This window comes from Octodon degus, unplaced genomic scaffold (genome assembly GCF_000260255.1).
Source record: "Octodon degus isolate 3935 unplaced genomic scaffold, OctDeg1.0 scaffold00001, whole genome shotgun sequence".
Taxonomy (NCBI): domain Eukaryota; kingdom Metazoa; phylum Chordata; class Mammalia; order Rodentia; family Octodontidae; genus Octodon; species Octodon degus.
This window is the reverse complement of record NW_004524577.1, coordinates 36,693,066-36,695,032: the sequence shown is the minus strand read 5'-3', so window position 1 is coordinate 36,695,032 and position 1,967 is coordinate 36,693,066.

Genomic DNA, 1,967 nt, shown 5'->3' with positions numbered 1-1,967 from the left:
AGCTCGGGCCGGGCGGGGAGGGCCGCGGGGTGCCGGCCGCTGTGCGCCGCCCGCCCGGCGAGGGAGACGGTGACAGCGGCCGCAGTGCCGGGGCCCGCGGGCTCGGGGCTGGCACTTCCTAAAATGCATCCTGGACGCTTTGCGAAAGATCGGAGTCCATCAGGGTGTTGCTAGTCGCGAATGGTGATGGAGACGGTGGTGGCGCCGAAGCACGCCCCTGTTACAGGACAGGAATCCTGAATTGGGTCTCAAAAGCCGCTTTCCGGCCACCCCGAAAAGGCTGAGGTGGTAAAAAGAAGGGAAGCCCAGAAGGGGTGAGGCGAGCGTTAAGAGGTATATCCGCGTCGATTTGCTATTCCCTGGGAGAGCTAAGTCTAACTTCTGCTGGGGCCACTTCTGCACTAAACTCAGAGCTGAGCACACGAGAGCGACCATTCCCAGCCGGCTGGTGGCCCGCGGAGGTAGATGCCGCACCAACTTAGACAATCATTCCGAGTGGAAATCCAGAAATGATCACACGCGTGAAAACAAGTCTGCTGTGCAGGCACGTGGATGTGTGACAGGCGACTACAACCGGAATCACAGCAGGGCCCCACAGGTGCTTAGGAAGCCAGAGCAAGGATGCCGGAGCTCTTCTCCCAGCTGTTTGCAGAAGCATGGATAAAGTTAAACCACAGAGTTGAGGTTTCTGTTTTAAGTTCCCAAGTTTGGAGATTTTTTTTTTTTTTTACGTTAAAGCTGCCTACTTTCAACCTGACCCCTAGACTTTCTCACTATGCAGTTCAGGCTGGCCTTGAACTCACGTTGTAGCCCAGGCCGGCTTCGAACTCGCAACAATCCTCCAGCCTCAGGCTCCTGATTGCTGGGATTACAGGTGCGCGCCACCACGCCCAGCCCTAAACTGGAGTCTCCTCTGATCCGGTACTCCTGGGCCGCGCACTGAGGGTGAGACTCCCAGGACCTCTGCTACACATGTTTACACCACAGTAAAAGTTATTTCTTTATGGAAATTTTAGGGAGCGAGCACTTCAACCATTTCAAAACATCATAAAGCCATGGAAAATTACACTTCCCCTGCTGTGAAAGATACCTTTCGACCTTTTGTCCAGTCAAATAATTCAAAAGCTGCTGAACTTTGAAACCAGAGGCTTGGCACACGTTGTTCCTGCAGTCCTCAATGAGGGGTTCAGAGTTTTCAGAGAAAAAAAAAAAAGGCTTGAAATTTAGTGCAATTGATAAACCGCAGAAATGAGATCGCAGGCATGCTGTGTGGTCAGAGCCATTTTAAGGATACCCTGAGCAGCTGAGCCACAGCCTGAGCCTGGGATCCACGGAGGCAAGAGTCTGCAGTAGCCTGCCTCGTTCCTTACAGCAGGACAGGTGCTTCTAGCAAACCTGGCAAGTTCGTGCTATGACTGTGGCTTTCCACTACGTTTGTCCAACCACACTGACTTGTCCACATGCATAAATTTAGGAGAGTTTGTCTTCTGCACATTCTTTTTTGCACACATTTTGTTTAGGCTCAGAGGTACCTCTGTTCAGGGACTTAAATTGTTCCATGATTCTGGCTGTGAACCTAACTGGTTGCGAACCAAATTGGTCTCAAAAAGAAGTGTCACTGAAAGAAAATTACTATTTGTTACCTTAGCAGTTACGGGCTTCTCGTCACACCATGTAGTTTACTGAGTCTCTGTCCATGGCATTAATTAATAATCCATAAAAATGTAAGTGAAGCTAAATCCCTCAGCAGTTTAGTGAAGCAAAGCAACTCTCCCACTCCTGATCACTAGAGGAAAAGTTTACACCCCAGTCTTCCCTAACATTCTTTTATGATCAAATGTCTAAAGTCTACTATGTATAGATGAATCTTTTGATCTTTTTATGACAAGAGTGCTAGATAAAAAAGTCCTTTTCTTTTTTCTTACCACAGACCGAGAAAGAATGTATAGATCATGAATTAGGGTGAA